This window comes from Heterocephalus glaber, unplaced genomic scaffold, assembly GCF_053883595.1.
Source record: "Heterocephalus glaber isolate CG9 unplaced genomic scaffold, H.glaber_assembly_v1.0 deba00000071, whole genome shotgun sequence".
Taxonomy (NCBI): Eukaryota; Metazoa; Chordata; class Mammalia; order Rodentia; family Bathyergidae; genus Heterocephalus; species Heterocephalus glaber.
The window spans coordinates 28,281,785-28,305,368 of record NW_028258137.1 but is presented as its reverse complement, the minus strand read 5'-3'; the positions used below and the strand labels follow the sequence as shown (position 1 = coordinate 28,305,368).

General features: G+C 39.5%; 1 protein-coding gene across 2 annotated transcripts in view; it reads left to right on the top strand.

The window, feature by feature from the left end:
• The window catches only part of Ccl22 (C-C motif chemokine ligand 22), an 84,548-nt gene that overhangs the window by 46,473 nt on the left and 14,491 nt on the right, over positions 1-23,584 (top strand). Inside the window, exon 2 of one of the 2 annotated variants that reach the window (XM_087206266.1) lies at positions 3,410-3,491. The exons of the other annotated variant lie outside the window; for it this stretch is intronic. The gene's annotated coding sequence lies outside the window, so the exon portion shown is untranslated. The remainder of the gene's footprint in view (positions 1-3,409; positions 3,492-23,584) is intronic. 2 annotated transcript variants of the gene reach the window in all.

The following is a 23,584-nucleotide window of genomic DNA, read 5'->3' as shown; positions in this document are numbered from 1 at the left end:
CCTGTGTCAAAACGGAGCCACCTGTCACCATGCTGGCTGAGACAAGGATGGGAACGGAATGCACATAAACACATCATTCTTCGCATGAATTCTGCTTCTTGCCTTTGCTCTTTGCTGTGTGACGTAGATCCCTGAATAACAAGAGCAACTTTAGTACTGCAGCTACACCTATGCATCGCGCTCTGTAAAAAACTTTAATGAACTCCCTCACCATGGCTCTGATTCACTGTGGGGTCGACTGGTGCCAGCTCAATTCAGAAGAAGATGCTTCTTTTACACCTCCCTGGGAAATTCACAGAACACACAGATTTGGGATGTCTATTTATTTAGACCTTCCTTGATCTCTCTGCAAAGATTTGTGATTTTCCATGCATAAATCTTGAATGCTTGTTGAATTTCTTCCAAAGTATTTTATGCTTTGTGAGTGAAATCATTTTCTTCTAATTGCATCTTTGTTCACAAGTAGTAAATAGAAATGCAATTGATTTTTTTTTTTTTGGTACCGGGGATTGAACTCAGATCTTTGCGCCTGCACAGCAGGCGGCGAAACCACTGAGCTAAATCCCCGGCCCTGCAATTGATTTTTGTAGATTGATCTTTTATTCTGAAATCTTGCTGTGCTACTTTATTGTTGCTGGTAGTTTTTGTAGTTGTTTTGAGATGACTTGGGCTTTTCCATGTCCAAGCTGATAATGTCTGAAAAAGGGGAGAATTTTACTTCTTTTCTGATCTGGATGCACTTTTTCTTGCCTAATTGCCTGGTCAGAACCTCCAATGAAATGGTTTTTTTTCCTTTTTCAGAGAATACTTTATTAGTTTCTTTAATCAAACCCCCATAGGTAAGGCCTTATATATTTAGTACAGTGTGTTACCCATATATGAAATGTTAAATAGAAGTAGCCAGAGCAAAACATCCTTGTCTCCTTCCTGATCTTAAGAGAAAAGCATTTAGTCTTTCATCATTAAAATATTAGAAGATGGATACAGTGGCATACACTTATAAACCCAACCCTCTGGGAGGCTGAGGCAGGAGGATTGCAAGTTCAAGCCTAGCCTGAGAAAGTTAGTGATACCTCATCTCAAGATAAAAAATAAAAAAGGCTGGTGACAGTTCTGTGAGATGGTCTTGGATTTAATCCCTGGAATCACAAAAACAAACAAAACCAAAAAAATTTTAAAAAAGCAAAACAGAAGATTGATGTTACAGGAAGCTTACTTGTTTTGTTTTGTTTTGCAGTACAGGGAATTGAACCTAAAGCCTTCACACTGATATACATACCCAGCCATTTTTATTTTTTATTTTGACACAGGATCTAGCTAAATTGCTAAGTTGCCCAGGCTGGGCTCAAGCTTGTCTGGGGTCCTCCTGCCTCAGCCTTCCAGAGCACTGTGATTATAGGTTTGTACTCAGGCACCCAGCATAGAGGTAGGTTTTTCATAGATTCTCTTTATCAAGTTGAGATCCCTTCTATTTCTAGCTTGTGGAGTATATTTAATTTTTTAAATAGCAAAATGTGTTGGATTTTGCCAAACTTTTTTTGGCATTTATTGAAAGGCATGTTTTTGTCCTTTATTCTATTATTATGGCATTATGTTGATTGGTTTTTAATATTAAACCAACCATCTACTCCTGAGGTAGAGTCTACTTAGTTATGATCAATTCTTTTTTTTTTTTTTTTTGAGGCAGGGTCTCCCTTTGTAGTTCAGGCTGGCCCTGAACTCACTATATAGCCCAGACTGGCCTCGAACTCACAGTGATCCTCCTGCCTCAGCCTCCCGAGTGCTGGGATTACAGGTGTGCGCCACCACACCTGGCGATCAATCCTTTTTTTATGTTGCTGGATTACTATGGTAGTGTTTTGTCTTGTTTTTATATTTTAGGAATTTTTTGGAGAAAGTTTGCATTTGGATCTTTAGGGATATTGGTCTTAGTTTTCCTGCTTTGCATTTTTTGGGGGGGGGGGATCTGGTTTTCATGGGAAAGTAATACTGGCTTCATGGAATGAGTTGAGAAACACTCTTCTTCCATTTTTGGAAGAGTTTGAGAAGAATTAATATTAGTTTTCCTTAAAACTTCTAGTAGAATTTACCAGTGAAGCCATCTGGACCTGGGCTTCTTTGATCATCAATTTAATCTCTTTAGTTGTATTGTGGATCTATTCAAAGTTTCTATTTCTTCTTTGCTCATTTTTGGTAGTTTGTCTTTCTAGAAATTTGTATATTTTATCTATGTTATCTAATTAGTTGTCATATAATTGTTCACAGTATCCTTATAAACTTTTTTTCTTCTATAAGGTGTGTAATGTCTCTTCTTTCATTCCTGGTTTTGTTAGTGTCTCCTCTTTCTTTTTTTTGCAATCAATCTGCCTAACAATTTGAATTCTGTTGATATTTTCAAAGAACCAACCAATCATTGGCTTCATTAATTTTATCTGTTGTTTTCTATTCTCTATTTCATTTATTTCCATTTTAATTATCTTATTTTATTTCTTCAGCTTGCTTTGAGTTTAGTTTGCTTTTAAAAAACTGTTTCTTAAAGTAGATTAGGTTATTGATTTGAGGTTTTCCTCCTTTTTAAATATAGACATTTATAGGTATAAATTTTCCACTGAGTGCTACTTCAGCTGGATCTCCTAAATTTTAGTGTGTTGTATTTTGTTTGTTGTTGTTGTTGTTGTTGTTGTTGTTTGGTACCAGGGATCGAACTTGGGACCTTGCGCTTGCGAGGCAGGCAGAAAAATACTAAATCCCTGGCAGAAAAATACTTTGATATAAATAAAAATTAAAACACAACATGGGCCGGGGATTTAACTCAGTGGTGCTGCCGCCTGCTAAGCAAGCGCAAGGTCCCAAGTTCGATCCCCGGTACTAAAAAAAGAAAAGTATTTTTCTAATTTCCTGTATGACTTTTTTTTACCCACTGATTATTTAGGATTATGTACTTTAATTTTCATATTTGTTAAATATTTTTGGGGGGGTATTGGAAATCGAACTCAGGACCTTGTGCTTTTGAGGCAAGCAGCAGCACCACGGAGCCAAATCCCGAGCTCTAATTTTCATATTTGTGAGTTTCCAAATTTTCTTCTCTTATTTTATTATATTATGCTTGAAAAACATACTTTGGATGATTTCATTCTTTTAAAATTTATTGAGGCTTGCTCATAGCTCAACATATGGTGTATCCTGAGAAAGTTCCTAGAGCACATGAACAGAGTGTGTATTCTGCTATTGTTAGGTGGAATATTTTATAAATGTCTGTAAAGTCTGGTTGTTTTGTAGTGATTTTCAAGTCTTCTATTTTCTTATTGATCTTTTATCTACTTGTATTCATTACTGAAAGTGTTTAAAGTCTCCAACTATTATTATTATTATTATTTATTAATTAATTAATTATTTTTTTTGGTACCAGGGATCGAACTTGGGACCTTGCACTTTCGAGGCAGGCACCAGAACCACTGAGCTAAATCCCCGGTCCAGGATACTGTTATTAGGTACATATATGTTTATAATTGCTATGTCTTCCTGATGGGCTGACACTTTAATATGAAATGTTTTTCTTTGACTCTAGTAATACATTTTTCCTTAAAATCTATTTTGTCTAATAATAGTATAGGTACTATAACTCTCTTTTGATTGCTATTTGCATGCTATATATTTTTCTATCATTTTACTTTCAACCTATATATGTCTCTGAGTTGAAAGTGTATCTGTTGTAGACAGATTCTTTCTTTCTTTCTTTTTTTTTTTTTTTTTGGTGGTACTTGAGCTAGAACCCTAGGCCTTATGCATTCCAGGCCAGTACTCCACCATTGATCTACATGTCTAATCCAGGAAATTCTGTTCTTACTTGGAGAATTTAATCCATTTACATTCAGTGTAATTACTGAAAAGGCAAGAGTTATGTTTGTCAGTTTTCTATTTGTCTTATGTAAAATCTTTTGCATTTTGTTTATTCCCTCTTTACTGCTTTCTTTTCTATGTTGAATTTGTAGTATTTTATTTCCCTTGTTTTTCTACGCATATATTTTAATTTGCTCTGTTTATTTAAATAGTAGAATATAAACAAGCATTATTTGCTTTCAAATGAAGTATCAAGACATAATTGATTTATAAAATAAAAATATTTATATAAAAATTTGTGTAGATGGAGAATAGATCTATTATTGATTTATTTTATTTCTCAGACTACATAATTTTAAATATACTGTCTTCAAGTTTGAAGATTTGTCTTGTACCAGTTCAAACTACTTTTGATCCCTTCCCCTCAGATTTTTCATTTCAATTGGTGTTTTTTTTACAACCAGAATTTCACTTTGCTACTTATTTTGCAATTTCTCTTTACTGATACTTTTTTTTTTTGGTACCAGGGAGCGAACTCAGGACCTTGTGCTTTCAAGGCAGGCGCTGGAACTACTGAGCTAAATCCCTGGTCTTTACTGGTATTCTTTACTGTTGAGACATTTTCCCTATACATTTTCTTCTTCAGATAAGATTTCTTACTTCCTTGAATATATTTATAATAATTTATCTAGGGACTGGGTAATAGCTCAGTGATAGAGTGCTTGCCTAGTGTGTTCAAGCTGCTGTTCAATGCACAATCAAAAAAAAAAAATCACAGCCAAGCATGGCATTACCCACCTGTAATCCCATAATCCCATCACCCAGGAGGCTGAGGCAGGAGGACCACTGTAAATTCGAGGTCAGCTTGAGCTACATAGTGAGGCCCTCTCTCAAAAAAAAAAAAAAAAGGATGGGGCCCTGATCTTTTAGGATTAATAACCTTAGAAGAAATACCAGAAAGCTTAATCTCTTAGAACTGTGTGTTCACACTGTTGTGCAGACAGTTTCCAGAATTCCTGAATATGAACTTTTTCATCTTGCAAAACTGAAACTCTGCTGAAACACTGTCTCGGTATACCAAATAACACCTTATTCTCCCAGAGCCTGGAAAGCATCATTTTACCCTCTCTCACTCTTTCTTTCATTTACTTTTTATTTTTGCAATACTAGAAATTGAACCCAGGGTTTTCACACTGAATTAACTTTCCAAACCTTCTTTTTTTTTTAAACAGGGTCACTAAGTTATCTAGGCTGGGCTCAAACTTGTGATCCACCTGCCTCAGCCTCCCAGAGTGCTAGGATTACAGGCATGTACCACCACACTTGGCCATTCTATTTTGTTTGAGTCAGTAACTACTACTCAGTAACTTACTAGTGAGTCCATACTGACGTTGAACTCACTATGTAGCTCAACCTGACCTGGAACTTGTGATTCCTATTCCACAGCCAGTACCAGGATTATAGTACCAGGATTCCCCAGCCCCCACTATTTGTCCTTTTGTGGCTAGTTTATTTCACTTAACATAAATCAGTGAAAAAAGATTCAAGAATTTGGTAGTATCAGAATTTCCTTCCTTTTAAAAGCTAAATAAAGGCCAGGGATTTAGCTCAGTGGTTCCACCACCTGCCTTTCAAGCACAAGGACCCAAGTTCCATCCTCGGTACCAAAAAAAAAAAAAAAGCTAAATAATATTCCATTATGTATCTACAGTATTTTGTTTATCCATTGATCTGTCAAAGGCACTGAGGTTCACCTCCTGACTATGTGGAAAAATGCTGCAGTGAAAATGAGTGTGCAGGTAATTCTTAAGACCCTGCTTTCAATTCTTCCGGATATTGTTATGGTTTATATCTAGATGTCTCCCCAAAGCCTCATGTGCTCATAAGTGGGGCTTTTGGGAGGTGACTGGATCATGGATGTGTAGCCCCGGATTAATCCACTGATGGATTTATAGCTGGGTGTGATGTTGGGAGGTGAAGCCTGGTGAGAAGAAGTGGGTCGCTGGGGGTGTGCACAGGAAGTCTATATCCTCCTATTCCCTTGATCCCTCTCTGCTTCCTTCCTGTCCTGAACTGTTTCTCTGCCATGCTGCCCTGCCTTGGAACTAGCTGACTATGGACTGAAACCTCTAAAAACTGTGAGCCAAAATACAGTAAACTTTTCCTCTGTTAACTTGAGGGGGGTTGGGTATTTTGTCCCAGAATGAGAAAGTAACTAAGATATATACCAAAAAATGGAATTGCTAAGCCAGTGATAATTATACTTTTTTTTTGGTACTGGGGATTGAACTCTGGTCCTTGCGCTTGCGCAGCAGGTGGCAAAACCACTGAGCTAAATCCCCAGCCCTATACTTTTAATGTTTTGAGGTACCATCATTCTGTTTCCCATATGGCTAAACAATTTTATTTTCTCATCATCAGTGCACAAAGGGCTCTAATTTCTCGATATCCTTGTCAACACTGTACTTGTCCACTTTTTGTTGTTTATTTAGTCTTCATCCTAATGGATAGGAGGTGATATCTCATCATGGTTTTGATTTGCATTTCCACAATGATTAGTGATGTGCATATTTTCATAAGCTTGTTGGCCATTTGTGGATTTTTAGAGAAATGTTTAGTCAAGTCCTTTGCTTATTTTTAAATTGGGTTATATATTTTTCATTGTTTGTTTTTTGAGTTTTTTGTTGTTGTTTTGGAGACAGGGTTTTGCTATGTAGCTTGGGTTGATCTTGAACTCATTATTAGTCCTGGGTGGCCTCGAACTTGTGGTGAGCCTCCTGGCTCACCCTTCCAAGTGCTGAGATTACAGGCATGTGCCACTACACCTGGCTTTTGTTTGTTTGTTTAGTGTATTTTTCATTGTTGTGGAAGTTCCTTGCATATTCTGAATGTTAACCCTTAATCAGACATGTGATTTTCAAATCTTTTCTTCTGTTGTATATTTTGCCTTTTAACTCTGCTTATTGTATTCTTTGATCCACATAGGAATTTTTTTTTTTTTTTTTTGGTATCAGGGATCGAACTCGGGTCCTTGCGCTTGCACAGCAGGCAGCGAAACCACTGAGCTAAATCCCCGGCCCTGGAATTTTTAATTTTTATTTACTTCAAGTTATCTATTTTAGTTGCCTATGTTTTTGATGCCATATTTAGGAAATGCTTGCAAAATGCAATGCTAGGAACTTTACTGGGTTTTTTTCTAAGAGTTTTATTGTTTTTGGTCTCATGTTTCGACCTTTGAACCATTTTGAATTCCTTTTCGTATATAGGGTAAGGTAAGGGTCTCATTACTTTTTTTTTTTCTGGTTCTGGGGATCAAATTCAGGACCTTGTGCTTGCCAGGAAGGTGCAGCACCGCTGAGCTACATCCCTGGCCCTCATTACTTCTTTTTATGTTGATATCCAGTTTCCCAATGCTATTTTGAAGAGATTGTCCATTTTGTAGTTATAGCACTTTGCCAAAAATCATTTAATCACATGCACAATAGTTTATTTCTGGACTTGGCATTCTGTTCAATCAGTATATATGTCTGTTTTTATGTTGTAGCACACTGTGCTAATTAATGTTCCTTTGTAATATGTTTTTAAGCTGGGAAGTGTGAGGCTTCCAAATTGACCTTTTTTTCAAGGTTATTTTCACTATTTCAGAATCTTTGAGGTCTCATATAAATTTTAGGATGGCTTTAAAAACGCTTGGAATTTTTCAGAGAATAGCATTAAACTTATAAATTTCTTTGGGTAGTATTGACATCTAATGATATTGTCTTCCAGTCCATGAACACGGGGTGTCTTTCCATTGATTTGTATTTTCTTTAATTTTGTCCTACATTTTGTACTTTCAGTGTAGAAGTCTCTCTTTACCTTGGTTAAGTTTATTCATAAGTATTTTATTATTTTTGATGCTATTGCAAATAGAATTGTTTTCTTAAATTTTTTTCCAGATTGTTCACAGTGTTTAGAAACACAACTGGTTTTGAATCCTGCAAAGTTTTTAAATTAATTCTAACAGGTTTTGGGAGATATAATCTTTAGGTTTTTCCATGTGTAAAATAATGACATCTGAGAAGAGGTACAATCTTCCTTCCTTCTTTTCAGTTTGGGTCCTTTATTTCTTTTACTTGCCTAATTGCTCTGGCTGAGTCTGAAGCACTATGTTGACTAGAAATGATGCATCCTTATCTTGTTCTTGATCTTAAAGGAAAAGCTTTCAGCCTTTCACTCTTGAGTATGATATTAAATATGGGTTCTTAATATATAAATTTTATTTTGTTGAAGTAGTTTCCTTCTATTCCTGGATGTTGTATGTTTTCTACTGTTGTTAACAAATAGTAGTGTATGAAATTTACTGTCATTCCAGTGTTTTTGATGTATTTTTTTCTGCTTTCAACTTTTTTCTTTGTGTTTTTCTTCTCTTAGTTAAACTGTGATGTGTTGATGTGTGAATCTCTTCTACTTAAAGTTCTTTGAGCTAATTAGATGCATATTGACCCCCTTGGTGGTGCCCCACAGGGTTTGGAGGCTCTGTTCATTTTTCTTCATTCTTTTTTTTTCCCGTTATTCACACTGCATAACCTCTATTGAGCCATCCTCAAGCTCACTGATTCTTTGCTCTGCCAGCTCAAATATGCTTTTAAACTTCTCCGGCAAAACTTTCAGTTTAGTTATAATTTTCAAATCCAGAATTTCTATTACTTCTTTTTCAAAATACAATTTCTATTTACTGTTATTTTAAATTTGGGGTTTTAAAATTTTGTTTGTTTGTTTGTTTTGAGACACAGTCTCACTATGTAGCTCATGTTGGCCTTGAACTCGGGGCAATCCTCCTGCCTCAGCCACCAGAGTGCTGGGATTACAGGCATGTGCCACCATACCCTGTTATTTTCAATTTGAGGAGTCATTGTCATCACACTTACATAGTCTTCTTTCTTTCCTTGAACACATTTATAATAGCTCCTCTGAACAGCATGTACTAAATTGAACATGTATAAGCCCCAAGAGTCAGTTTCCATTGACTGCTACTTTGCCTGATCTATAACTTTTCCTTAAAAACCAGACATTTTAAATAATATGTTGTAGCAACTCTGGATTCTGTTCTTCTCTCGCTGCCACTGGTGCTGTCTATTGCTGTTGCCTCTCAAGAGTTGGTAGAATTTGGTGGATTTTGTTCCCTTCAAAATAAGTGGCTGTTGCTGTTTCTGCTGTTATTATTTTTATTCTTGTTTTTTTTTTTTTTTTGGTACCGGGGATTGCACTCAGGACGTTGCTCTTGCAAGGCAGGCACCAGAACCACTGAGCTAAATCCCTAGCCCTTTTATTCTTGTTTTTAATTTTTAAATCTAGTAGTAGAGGTTACCTGTGGTTCACCATTCCTTAGTGAAATCGTGCTTTATATCTTGAGCCAGTAAAGCTTCTACCCTTTGCTCAATGGCCTGTTTGTGTTTTGGGAGATACATTCAGAGTTAAGCCAGATTACAAATCTATTCCAGGTTTTAACTTCAGTGTGTTCAAGCTCATGATTATGAGCTCATCAAAAACTTCTCTGGTGTTTCCTGAAGCTAGTGCACGTTTGCACATGCATGTAGCCTATCAGACTATCAGAGATACGAGGGACCTCATTGAAGACCACTCCCTAGCTGTTTTCTTTCCCAGACCTCTCTGTTAGATTGATTGATGGCAGATCTATCAGCCTGCTTTTTTCCACAACAGATATTAGACCTCAGGTTGTGATGTTTGCCTCCTGATTGTATTCCATTGAGGTCACTTTTGTTTTTGACAACACTTTGACTTTGGAATTTTCTACAATCTGCTCCAAATAAAGCCAGCCCTTTCTCATCACTTTTGTAGAACTTCTTCCTCATGAAACCGAGGGTAGGAGAGATATGGGTGTAATTTCAGGCTGACCAGCACAGACTCATACTCTTCTTACTAAGGTTCAGGATTTTCTTGAGTAAATACTTCTCAGTTTCTTATATGCTATATTAGTGTTTTTATAAAAAATTGCAGCTGTAACAAATTGTCCAAAACTTTGTGGCTTAAAATAACACAAATTTATTATCTTTCAGTTCTGTAGATTGAACCTGAAAAAGTCTCAATGGGCTAAAATCAAGATGTCTACAAGGCTGTCTTCCTTATGGGCTATGTAGGGAAGAATCTATTTTCTTTTCTTTTCCAGTTTCTAGAAGCTGTATTCATTTATTAATGTGTAGCCACCTTTCATGCTCAAAGTCAGTGATGACCAGTCCAATCTCTCTTTCTTTCTTTCTTTCTTTCTTTCTTTCTTTCTTTCTTTCTTTCTTTCTTTCTTTCTTTCTTTCTTTCTTTCTTTCTTTTTCTTTCTTTCTTTCTCTTTCTTTCTTTCTCTCTCTCTTTCTCTCTCTCTCTCTTTCTTTCTTCTTTCTTTCTCTCTCTCTCCTTCTTTCTTTTTCTTTTCTTTTTTTTTTTTTAATGAGACATAGTGAGACAAGGTCTCAATATGTAGTTCAGCCTAGCCTTGAACTCATGATGCATCCAAGGCTGGCCTCAAATTCAAGGCAATGCTCCTGCCTCAGCCTAGAGTGCTGGAATTCCAGACGTGTGCCACCACACCCAGCTGAGTTTAATCTTTCTTGCATTACCTTCCACATCAACATTACATTTGCCCTGGACCCATGTGGATAATCCAAGACACTCTCTTAGCAAATTTAATTCCATCTGCAACCTTTATTCTCTCTTGCCATGGAATGTAGTGTATTCACACCTACCACACACTGGGTAAGCTTCTAGTTTTCAAATAATTATTTTTGACAGTTTTGTACAGCTTCCCATTCTTCTTTGGGAGGACAGTTTTCAGAGCTCTTCACTCAGTCAGGAAGTCTACCCCTATATTATAAGTTCCTGTGATGGAAGACAGCATACGAATGAAAGTGACTGAGTGAAAAGTACAAGCAGCGACATGACTGACTCTAATGAGCATGATGTTGTATGAAAAAGCCCTGACACAAAAGAATCCTATATGATTCAAATATATACACCTAGTCAAGGTATTGGGAGTCAGAATGGCAACTTCCATTGGATCCCTGGTACAAAAAAAAAAAAAAAAAAAAAGAATGGCAACTTCCCTTGGCAGGAAGAGCTATAATTAGAAGAGATCATGAGGGATTTCTGAGTTCTGATAATGTTTTGAATTTTTTCTTTTTATCCTAAAGCAATTTCAAATTTAGCAAAAAATTTGCAAAATGCAATATGAAGAAAGCTGTATTCTTATCACCCTGCTCTCTGATGGTCAACATATTGTCACTTGAAAAGAAAAATCACTCTCTCTGTCCAGACAAGGGGTCCAGACCCATGCAGCAGAGCTATCATTCCTGTGGCAGTGACCTCCTGGAGCTCAGAATTAAACAATATAAGGGGAGGGTTCTTCTGCCTCACAATTGCCCCTGGAGGATTCATTTCTCAAGTAGGAGGCTGGTGGCCACTGAAGATAATTTGTTGCATTCTGTTTGCCAGTATATTATTGAGGATTTTTGCATTTATGTTTATTAGGGAGATTGACCTGTAGTTCTCTTTTTCAGTTGGATCCTTCTCTGGTTTTGGTATCAGGGTAATGCTTGCTTCCTGGAATAAATTTGGGAGTATTGCTTCTCTTTCAATTTCATTAAACAGTTTGAGAAATAGCAGCATCAGATCTTTTCTAAATTTCTTGCAGAATTCAGCAGTGAATCCATCAGGGCCTGGGATTTTCTTTGTTGGTAGGTTTTTAATTACATCATTAATTTCATTGACTGTTTTGGTTTATTTAGAATTTTTATATCTTCTTGATTCAGCTTTGGAATTCATATGTATCTAGGAATCTGTTCATTTCTTCTGTGTTTCCCATCTTATTAGCATAGAGGTTCTCAAAATATATATTGATGATCTTCTGGATTTCTGCAGGATCTGTTGTGATTTCACCCTTTTCATTCTTAATTGCATGGATTTGAGTCTTTTCTTTCCTTTTTTTTGATAAGGTTGGCTAAGGCTTTGTCAATTTTATTAAATCTTTCAAAGAACCAAGTCTTTGATTCATTAATACTTTATATTGTTTCCTTAGTCTCCATTGCACTAATTTCTGTTCTGATCTTTATAATTTCCTCCCTTGTACAAGCTTTGGGCTTGACTTGCTCTTCTTTTGAGCAAGGTTTGAGGTTCAACATTAGGTTGTTTATTTGAGCTCCCTCTGTTTCTCTGAAATGGGAATTCACTGCTATAACTTCCCTCATAGGACTGTCTTCATTGCATCTCATAAGTTTCAGTATGTTGTACTGTAGAAACTGCCTAATTTCTTCTTCAGTTTCATCTGTGACCTATTGGTTGTTTAGGAGGATGTTGTTTAATTTCTATGTGTTTATGAAATTCTTATGGTTTGTCTTGCCATTGATTTCCAATTTCTTTGCACTATGAAATGACTACTTCTGATAATACGATGGCATAATTTCAATTCCTTTGCATTTACTTAAGCATGTTCTATGAGCAAGAACATGGCTTGTTTTGAAGAATGTCCCATGTGCAGCTGATAAGAATGTGTATTCAGATGTTTTGGAGTATAACACTTTGTCAACATGTACTAAGTCCATTTGTTCAAAAGTTTGGTTCACTTCTGATCTTTCTTTGTTGATATTTTTTGTCTAGTTGATCTGTCTATTTGTGACAGTGGGGTATTGAGGTCTCCCATAACAATAGTATTAGTGCTTATTTGATTTTTCATGTCTGTTAATCTTTGTTTTATATAGTTTGGTGCACTGGTATTTGGTGCATATATACTTATGACTGTTATCTCTTCCTCCTGGATTGTTCCCTTTAGAAGGAGGTAGTGACCTTCTTTGTCTCTCTTAATAAGTCTTGGCTTCAAATCCACTTTGTCTGCAAATAGAATAGCTACCCCTGCATTTTTCTGGGTTCCTATCACATGGAGTATTGTTTTCCATTCTTTGACTTTCAGTGTATGACTTTCTTTTTATTTTAATTTTTAATGTTTAATTTTTAATTTTTTTGATCAAACTCGGGACCTTGTGCTTGCAAGGCAGGCACCGGAGCCACTGAGCTAAATCCCTGGCCCTATGAATTTCTTTTTAATTAAATGTGTTTCTTCAATGCAGCATATTGTTGGGTCTTATTTCTTGATCCATCCTGCCAGTCTGTTTCTTTCTTTCTTTCTCTTTTCTTTTTTTGTACCAGGGATTGAACTCAGGATATTGCACTTGCAAGCCAGTGCAAATTCCGGGTCCCAATCTGTTTCTTTTGATTGGTGAATTGAGACCATTTATATTTATGGTTATAACTGGTATGTATTGATTTACCCTTATCATGTTATTTTCCTGTTGTTGGTTCCCCCTTTTTTCCCTCTGTTTAATAGCTTGCCTTGCCTGATAGATTCTTCCTGTTGGGGTTCCTGGAGTTGTAGTCCTCGTTACCTCTTTCTAGAATGTCCTTCAGAACATTTTGGAGTGTTGGTTTGGTGGTCATGAATTTTTTCAGGTGTTCTTTGTCATGGAAGTATATTATTTATCCACCAATTTTGAAAGATAGTTTTGTGGGTTGCATCAATCTGGGTTGGAGGTTGTTTTCTTTTAGGGCTTGAAATACTTCACTCCAAGCTTTCCTTGACTTGAAGGTTTGTGTTGAGAAGTCTGCTGTGATTCTGATGTGCTTTCCTTTATAGGTGGTTTGTTTCTTTTCTCTAACAGCTTTTAATATTCTGTTCCTGTGTTGAATTTCTGGAATCTTGACTATTATATTCTTTTGTGTAGATTTTTTTTTATCATGGCTAATTAGAGTTCTATATGCCTCACTTATCTATATGTCAAATTCTTTTTCCCTGCTTGGGAAGTTTTATGTCATTACCTCTGTGAACATGTTTTTTTTTTTAATATATCACTTGTGCTATCTCTTGTTTTTTCATGGACCCTGATCAATCTTATGCTATTCTTCTTTACATCGTCTAGCAGTTGTTGGAATGATTTTTCATGGTTCCTTGCTATTTTTAAGAAATCTTTCTTTTCATGATTGCTAAGACAATCCTGTCTTCTGTATCTGATATTCTGTCCTCACATTGGCTAATGCTGCTGCATATACATTCAATTTTTAATCTCCTGGATATCTGTTTGAATCTGTTTCACGGATTTCTTTTCTTTTCTGTGCTGGGCATTCATGGTTTCCATCATTTTCCTAAGCTCCTGTATTTTTTTCTTTAATCTGTATATGCTCTAGAGTCTTTTATTATGGTCATCATCTCTGTAGTTATTTGAGAAATTATTTCTAACTTGATTTTTTTCTAGAGCCTCATTCATCTGTTTTGTTACTTCCACTGTAACAGTGTAAAACTTCAGAGAGTCCAGGTGGGTGGCTTTCAAATTGTTCCACCTCATTGTGCCCTAGGCTTCCCTTTGTTGAGCTGGAAGTCTGGGGTTGCATCTTGCTTAAGTGTCTTCTCATTTTCTGTTTTTTAATTTTTAGTTTAATTCCTAGGTTGATGCTTGTAAATTGCTTATGGCTAGCTTTATAGCTAGTATTTAGAACCCTTAGGTAATGACTACTTCTCAGACATGTCTTCAGAGAGTAGCTGGCTTTTGGATATTGAGTCTGTTGCAAGGTCCTACCCTTTCAATTTATTAGGGATGAGAAGTTGCTTCCTATTTGGCCTAGCCCCTGGTTCTTTGGCACTGGCCTATACTATTGTTTACGACCCTTAGGCAATCTCAGCCTTGGCACACCAGGAAGAACAACTGATTAGAACATTTATGTTACCTTGGCTAAAGTAGTACAATTGGCAATAACAATAGCATCAAATACAGCCTAGAAAATGACAGACTGTGGTAATATTGATTTGCTACCTTTAACCATATGAATTATATTTGTGGTTATATAACAAACCAAAAATTTGTATACAGTAAATATGTCCTCAATATGATGATTTTACTCTCAAGGGAGAAAATTTAAAAGCAGTTGGGGGGCCGGGGATTTAGCTCAGTGGTTCCACTGCCTGCCTCACAAGCGCAAGGACCAGAGTTCGATCCCCGGTACCAAAAAAAAAAAACCAACCCAACAACAATAAAAGCAGTTGGGGGGAAAATAGAGAAATAGATGAAGAGGAAGAGATTAGAAGCAAAGCTGGGGGACAAAGGAAGATTATGAAAACTTTGGGGAAGCTCATGAAGAAGACAGGCAGGAAAGAGAGAAGGAAGAAATATAAAGAAGGTCAGAACAGAACAACAAGAAAAACTAGGAACAATGTTCACACTCATAAAAACAAGAATAATCAAGAAAACAAAACAAACAGAAAAAGAGAAAGGAAGAAGAAGAAAATGAGAAAAAAAAGTCCACTTCAAAGTATGTCTCTGCTGTCATTGGTAGGCAAATTGGGCAGACAGAGCACAGATCCATATTGATTAATCCCAGCAAGACAGCTATAGATTTACAGTGGCGTACTGGATAATCCCAGCAAGCCTACACCTTTAGTTCCACTGAAGTTCAGGTTGGTTTCTGGCTGAGAGACTGGAGCCCAATTTACTCAGCCTGCAACACTCCATGTGCCTCTTGCTGGCCTGAACTTGACCTCCTACTGATTTGAATTCAGTTTTGCCTCACTCTGATGCTCAGAGCTGCTAGGTGGCACCAGCAGTTGCTCTGAGTTCCAAGCTCAATTGGCCCCTCTCCAAGATGGCTACCAGCCAATCACCCTCTCCTGCTGGACTTCTGAACCTGAATAACTCACCAACACTGCAGTGTGCTGTGTCCACTGTTTTGTTTCACTAGAGAGACTATTTCTCTGCTGTTCGTAGGTCAAACCCAGGCTTTGCACATGGTAGACAAGTGCTCTACCATTGAGCTACATCCTCCAGGGCCCACCCCAACCCATACTTCTCTATAATCCTCCCTCTGTGACCAGATCACTAGACAATGGGGCAAATAAATAACAGCACAATAAGGGTTAGGAGCCCCTGAGGAAAGAACCTTGGGCTTGGGGATGAACATCCAAGGGCTTTCTTTTTCTTTCTTTCCTCTGCTCCATGGATCACTTTTTCTCAGTTCCCTTTTCTGGTTCCCTCCCCTAGGATGTCATCTCTTCTACTTTGAGCCACACTTTGGGGACTGTGAATTGGGGTTTCTTTGGTCCAAACATGTGGCCTGTCTAGCTAGCTTGGGCATTCCCTGTCTGTGAAATGAGCAATGGCCATCCATAGGTGTTCACCCAAGGCTTATTTTGGGGAACAGCTGGAGCAGAAAATATGTAAGTCCTTGATGCTCAAACAACCTAGTAGGGGCAAGGGTTACTAATACACATCACAAAGTGAGAGCCTGAGTCCCAGGGTCATGGGGTGCTGCAGCCTGGCTCTCACTGCAAGCTGGTGATTTAGCTAGGACAGTCTGTATCTATAGGATTTAAGGGACACCTAACTGATCACACACTACAAGATCCAAGGTTACTGTCCTTTTCATGCAATACTGAAAACCCAAGTCAGAAACCCACAAAAGCAAAAGAAGTAGATAAAATGGCTTGAATTAATTATTTTTCTTAGGGGTTATTGGACAAAAACAATCATGGTTTTGCAATGGGACTTGCTCTGGGGATTCAGGCTGAAATACACTCCTCATTCAGAACAAGGCGCCAGAGGGTGAATCATCTCTTCCTGGCCCAATCTCTGTTCCTTGGAGGAATTCCAGGGTTTTCAGAGACAGTGTGCCTCCTCACCAAACTTATTTCCTCTTCTTCCTGGGCCCTCAGTGAGGTTGTTTCCCATCCCTTCTTAAAGGTAGGAAAGGCCATGTGAGGGAATTCTGGCCAATGAAGTGTGATAAAAGGGTGAATGCACCCAATTTCCAGTCCTGGACTAGAAGAGCTTCTCAAACTCTGGGTCCTTTTTAGGTTCTCTACCCTGGCTCCATGCTGATGAGCACCTGCTAACAGCAGCAGAGCCTCAGATGGGCGAAGCCTCAGGTGGGTGGAGCCTCTGGTGGGCAGAACCCTAGGTAGGTGGGGCAGCAGATGGCAGGCTCACAGATAGGAGGAGCACTGCTGTCTGAATCACCAATTGGAGAAGAGCTGCCCATCAACCAGGAGCATCCACTTTGAACTTTAGCGGTTCTCACCACTTCATGCACTTATATCCTAGCCATTATACCATTTGTGGTGTTTGTTAGTTACAATACCTGATGTTATATTATCTGATGCATGCTCACCTGATTCCAGTGTTTTCTTTTTTAAACTACAAAAAAATGTGTATCTTTCATGTGTTCCATAATTTTTCCATCTACATATGCCAGAAAAACTTTCTTCATCCTTTGTCAATACTTCAGAAATACAATGTGCTCCGAGGGTCCATCTCTCCCTCTCCCCTCCAAAGTGGATATTCTTCTTAAGGATCTATCATCACTGGAAATTCCCAAGGAATTTTGGAATCACAGTTGGAGTGGGGAGACTAGCAGAGGAGCTGGAGAGGGCACATATAGACTATTCTTTTGAGTTTTACTGAAAAAGGTACAGTTTCTGGAAGGGGCTGTGGGGTCAAGGCACTGTTTTCTTAAGAAGGGAGCATAACTGGGTTTTTTTGCATGCAATTGAGAGGGGACACTGATGATCAGGAAAGAAAAGGAGCCCTGAGAGGCCATGGCCTTGAGGGGAGAGGGCATAAGTCAGGAGTAAGGATGATGCAGGTCTGTGGGTGGATGCAGTGGTGGTGAGTGGGCCTGACCTTCTGGTAACTTCTCTTTGCTCAGGGAACTAGGAGTCAGGGTCATCAGTCAAGAGTAGAGTTCAGTGAAGAGGAGTTTGAAGGTTTGAATGGTGGGAAGAAGCTATGAAGTGGTCAAGGAGAACGGGAGAGGGAAGTCAGGAAAATATAGTAGGGATTGGGGCAGCACTGAGGGGGGCTGGGGGAGGTTGGTGATCTTGACTTTGCAGCTGGCATGATGAGATGCTTTTCCCCAGCCACACTCACTGCACTGGTGCAGGTGCAGAGCTGGTGGAGAGGTGGAGCTCATGTGGACTACAGTTTTGCCAGGAGGCAGCAAGAAAAATTGAAGTGAAATTTACTTGGGAAGAGAGTTGGGGGTGGGTGCAGGTGAACAATGTTCACAAAGAAAGATCAGGGAAGCTGAGCTGAATAAGGAGGGAAGTAAAGATGAAAGGGAACTTGGGAAGAGGGAGAGGGCACAGCATCAGCCAGAGTGGGGTCAAGGATGGTTGGAATTGGATGCTCCAAGCAGTAAGCTGCTTGCTAGAAGGTTGTGGGAAGGGAATGGGGTGTGTGAACTTGAGATTAAGATGGAGCAGTTACCAGTAATGGTGGGAGTAATTCTGTGTAATTTGGGGGGAAAATCATATCACAATTAAAATTATAATTAGGCCTAGTTTTCCTGCCTATAGGTCAGCTATGGCATATTGAGATATAACTGTTTTTGCCTCGGTCACAGCTAAGACCTCAATGGTCCCATGATGCTATGATGCTCCAGGACAGGATTACATCAGTTGAAGACAACCTGGGGAAGGACAAATTCCTAATCAACCTAAGTTCCTCTTGACCTAGGATCTTTATCTGCATAAATTTCTCCTGCCACTGCCCTCTGAGTCATCTGTTACTCCCAATATACCAAATAAAGGTGTGGCAAGCTCCAGGTCTTTCATCTTTGCTGCCTAGAGCAGCATCGATCAGGCCCAACACTCAGCTTCTTCTCTAAGTCTCATTTCTGTCTATATTCTATATATTAATTAATTTGCCTTGTGTTGTAGTGGTTCCAACGAGACTAGCACTCACTGCAGGAGTTCTTTCCCTGTTCCCTACACAGTAAGTCATGGTCAGGGGCATGACTGTGGGAGTGAGGGGCTGAGGAGGTGAGACAGGAGTTCACTGGAACAGAGTGGGTGACTGAAGTCCCCATGATAGTGACAGAATCATGTTGGACAGAATGACCATGAGCTGGGAACTGTAACTGTCCATGGAGGAGAAGGAGGAGGAGGAAAAGAAGTGGGGTATAGAGGGCTGTAAAAGAAGAGGTGACTGATAGGGTTTTTAGGGAAGAGAAGGAAATGGGTGGCTTGGGAGTAACTATGAGACCAGGAGGAGGATGCCTCTCCTACCCAGCCCTGGTTGTGATGACTGTGGTAGAAGGAGAGCCAGCTCCAGGAAGGCTGCAGGGGGAGCTGGGCCTTCAGGGGAGATCTAAGTTCAGAGCAAAAAATGGGAGGAGATGGAAGGAAAAGGAGAGCACACACCAAGATGCCCTCTCAATAGGGAACACTGAGTGATAGTGAAAATCTGAAAACAACCTGAGTGTTTTCAGAAACACAAGATTCCAAGGTATAGTCTGCTGCCCACAGTGTCAAAGTGAAGATAGAGCCACGAGGAGCCAGGGGGCAAACATACACTTATGTGAAACAAGTGCGTTCTGAGAGGTTACGTGTAGTAGGTACTACTTAGGCTAACAATGCTACAGTTTATTTATAAGGCTATGGAAATACAATGATATTTTTGGGAAGGATCCCCAGCAGCCTTAGGGTGGTAGTTTTGTGGGTCCCTATAGAGAGAGAAGAAATGGGTAGGAATGGGGTTTTTTTCTTTCCTTTTTTTTTTTGGTACTAGGGATTGAAACCAAGGCTTTATGCAGGCTAAGCAAGCAAGCTGGCAGTAAGACTGCTTTGTTTATTTGTTTAAATGCAATCCTCCCTTGAAGATTGTTCTTTTCTCTCTTTGTTGTACTGGGGACCAAACCTCGTACTAGGCATGCACTCTACCACTAAGCTACACCCCCAGCCCATTTTATTTTGAGACAAGGTCTTGTGAAGTTGTCCAGGCTGGCCTCAAATTTGTGATCCTCTTGTCTCAGCCTCCAAGTAGCTGGCATTTTACTTCTTAATGGAGGGGGTGGGCAAAATACAGTAAAATGTCAACTATTAAATCTGGATTGTGGGTCCTAAGATCTGTTTTACTTTTCTGTATGTCTGAAAGATTTCATTTAGAAATTTAGGAGATATTTTAGTCACTATCTCATTACTGGGACAAAATACATACCCAAAACCCACCATCTGAAGGAAGGGAGATTTATTTTAGCTTGCGGTTTTTAGAAAAGTCAGTCCATAATCAGCTCCAAGCTAGGAAGGGCATTGTGGAAGGGTCTGGTGGAGGAAAGCTGCTTACATCATGGCAACCAGGAAGGAGAGAGTTGGGGGAGCTGGAGAGGGAGATACACCCTTCCTGGCCAGCCCAATTAACCTGGCTCTAACCACCTCCTAAAAGCTCACTCAGGGGCCTGGTTTCGCCCCCTGCTGTGCAAGCCCAAGGACCCGAGTTCGATCCCCAGTACCAAAAAAAAAAAAGTGTTATGGTGTAGATCTCGAGTCTCGTGGGTCCAGAGGTGGGCTTTTGAAAGATGACCAAATCATAGGGGTGCTGTAGCCCTGGTGTTGGGAGTGGGAGTTTGGTCACTGGGCCATGTCCTGAAAGGGGCTGTCTCTCTCCCCGCTGGTCCCTTCTTTTCCTGCTTCTTGGCCACGATGGCATGAGCAGCTTTCCCCCACTAGTCTCTTCCACGATGGCTTTCCTGCCTTGGAGCCAACTGACTATGGACTAAGAATGTGAGCCAAAATAGACCTTTCCTCCTCGAGGTTGTGGTGTCAGGTATTATATCCCAGCAACCAGAAAGTGACTAAGACACAGAGTCACTGTATAAGCCACCACCAATTCCATTCCTACACATATGCCCCAAAGAATGAAACATATGTTCACATAAAAACTTGTACACAAATGTTCATTACACCATTGTTCACAATAGCCACAAAGCGAAAGCTACCCAGATGTCCATCAACTGATGAATGAAAAAAGGAATATGGTATAGCCATAAATGAAATATTACTGAGCAATAAAAAAGAACAAGGTGCTGATATATGGTACAACATAGATAAACTCTGAAAGCATTGTGCTAAGTGAAAAGAATCAGATACAAAATGTCACATATTATATGATTGCACTCACACCATGTAAGCCCATAAAGACAGAAAACAGATGAGTGGTCGCCAGCGGCTGGGGACAGAGGAAATTGGGGAATGATGTTAATGGTGCAGTGTTTCTTTTTGTAGCAATGAAAATGTCTTGAAATTAGACAGCGGGGGTTATTATACCATCTTGTGAACATATTAAAAATCATCAAATATCAAATATCAAAAAATCATCACCTTTATATTTTAAAAGGGTAAATTTAATAATATGTAAATGATGTTTGAATTTTAAAAAACAAAACCTGGAGTCAAGTCCAGGGTCAGTCAGTATGGCTTTGGCAGAAGGCCAAAGTTCCCTGATCCTTGGTTCCTCGTGGTGGGTGAAGAACTACCCAGGGTGAGCTGGACTCCAGGTGGAGCTTGTTACTATCTCTGCTGCCTTTCTCTGACTCTGACAGCAGCAGTAGGCAGTGAGTGGCTAGGTACAGATGGGCTCTATTGTCAGATGCTACTACTATCTACTACTACTTCCTAGCTGTGAGGTGTCTCTAGAGGCAGCAGTTTCTTTCTTCTGAGAAAAGAGCATAATAATGGCTTTGCAGTCTCCTGTTTGGCCTATGTGTGGTCTGGATACACCTTCAAAGCCCTGGCCTCCTCACAGGCTCATGCCCAGCTCTCTGTTTGTTTGTTGTTTTTTTTTTGGTAGTGGGGATCAAACTCAGGACCTTGCACTTGCAAGGCAGGTGGCAGAACCACTGAGCTAAACCCCCAGCCCTGCCCAGCTCTCTGGACTCACAACTCCTAGTGCACTGCTCTGGCCATTCCAGAATCTTGTTCTGCCTCCCTCCCAGATCCTGGGAGGTTGTGGGGCCAATGTCCACCCAGCCAGGGAGTGCAATGGTGCGGTGCCCCCAGGAGGCTTCAGAATGGGGTTCAGCAGCTCAGATCTCAGGACCTGCAGTGGCCCTGGGCCTGTGGGGAGCCCTGGCCTGGGGCACCCCCTGCTGTGCCAAAAAGAGGAACTGAGAAGCAGCTCTTTAGGGCAGGGACTTTCTTTCAGTGGAAGCAAAAGCCCAGCCACTTGACTTCTAGGAATCTACCTGCCATACGCATTCCCCCTTGTAAGTTTGCACATGGAACATTGTTTGGACATTTTTATGTAAATGAAGAAGACTGGAAAAACCCCCAAATAACTGCCAGTATGGGACTGGCCATCTGCATTATGGTCCAGCCACATGGTGTAAACCATCAGCCATTCGTGAGCATGGGGCCATTGTAAGGGACTGGTAGGGAACTGCTTCCGAGATGGATTCAGGTGGAAAAAGCAAGTGATGAAACAGTATTTTGTATTTGCTGTATGTTGTACTTCCTTGCATCCTCCTTCCTTCCCTCGCTCATTTTCTTCTCATTTCTTTTAATGCCACCTTTTTATATGTGCTTGCATATATGTAGATGATTTCTTTTTACTTTTTTGGAGCAGGGATCGAACTTGGGACCTTGCACTTGCGAGGCAGGTGGTGGATCCCCTGAACTAAATCCCCGGCCCTGTAGATGATTTCTGAAGGAAAGAAATGAAATGAATGGTTTGCTCTCAGAGGAAGAGAACTGCTTGTCAGTCCACCCTTTCCCTGCATGGATTTAAAATTGTATCTTTTTGCATAGGGCAGTCATGCATGGGAGATAAAATGCTCAAATCTTATAAAAGAGTTTTTGGCAGACAGTCTCTCCTTCTTCTGAGTACCTGCCCCACCCATGGCCCTGAGTGCCTCTCCTCAGTGACAACTAATGCTATTAAATTGCTTGTGTATCTTTCCAGAAACAAACTTCAGTAACACCTTGGTTTGTGAGCATAATTCATTCTAGAAACATGCTTATAATCCAAAGCACTTGTGTCTGAAAACAAATTTCCCCTTAAGAAATAATGGAACCTCAAACAATTCATTCTACAATCCAAAAATATTCATGTAAAAATGATTACAATACTCTACTATAGTACAAATTAATAAAGAAAATATAAAGAAAAATAAATTAACTACACTGACTTTTGAAAAGCTTCATGGCTGGTGTGAGGGAGACAAGAGAGAGGAGAGTTATTGTGTAGGATGACTTTCACCATCACTAAGGGAATCACTGCTGTCCATTGGTTCAAATTAATCTTTCTTTTCATACAACTTTAACAAGGAACCTCTCAGGTCGGGGATTTAGCTCAGTGGTTCCGCCGCCTGCCTTGTAAGCACAAGGACCCGAGTTTGATCCCTGGTACCAAAAAAAAAAAAAAAAAAAAGGAACCTCTCTAATGACACTTGCTTTTGCCTCTTTTTGAGGATTTTCTAGAGATGTGACATTGCATTGTTGTTAAATAAATTTATCACTCACATTGCTACAGTGGTGCTTTTCTATAAAATTTTGCACTGTTTCCCACATTTTCACATCTCCCTAATCTCATTTGAAGTGAAGAATTCCTCCTCCTTTTTTCTCCTCCTCCTCTACAGACAAGAGATTTCCATATGCTCTTGCTGTTGGGAGACAATCACTCACCATGCCACAGAGTGGCAGGGGAAGAACCACTGCCTCAGTTGTGATCATGTGACATTCAGTGTCATGTACTATTTTTATTTTTTTTTTGGTACCAGGGATCGAGCTCATGACCTTGCGCTTGCAAGGCAGGCACGGTGCCACTGGGCTAAATCCCTGGCTGTCATGTACTGTTTATATTGCAAGACATCACTTGTTTATTAAATTAAAATTTATTAGAAATGTTTTCTCATCTTGTGGAACACTTGCAGAACAACTTACTTCCAA